Below are 307 nucleotides of genomic sequence, written 5' to 3'. Positions count from 1 at the left end.
GAAAATTATTTAACACCTCATTAACGTATGGATAGGACATTAATTAATATTATTCATGGCCCGTTATATGTACTACACTTCTTTATAAATGAGTTGGGGTAGTTATAATTTTTGTTGCATAGAGGCATTAGAAATCTGAAAGTGTAAGTCCAAATTAATTTATAAACGTAAGAAATTATTGATCTATTGCTTAACGAGGAAAGTGCTTGGGGCCTCTGCGGTAGTTAAAACTTGTCAAAGGACGGACGAACTTATTACAGTCAACGACCATCCAATACTGTGTATACAAACATTGTCCTGCTATTTC

The sequence above is a fragment of the Octopus bimaculoides genome, chromosome 28, assembly GCF_001194135.2.
Source record: "Octopus bimaculoides isolate UCB-OBI-ISO-001 chromosome 28, ASM119413v2, whole genome shotgun sequence".
In the NCBI taxonomy this organism is placed as follows: domain Eukaryota; kingdom Metazoa; phylum Mollusca; class Cephalopoda; order Octopoda; family Octopodidae; genus Octopus; species Octopus bimaculoides.
This window is presented reverse-complemented; position numbering follows the sequence as displayed.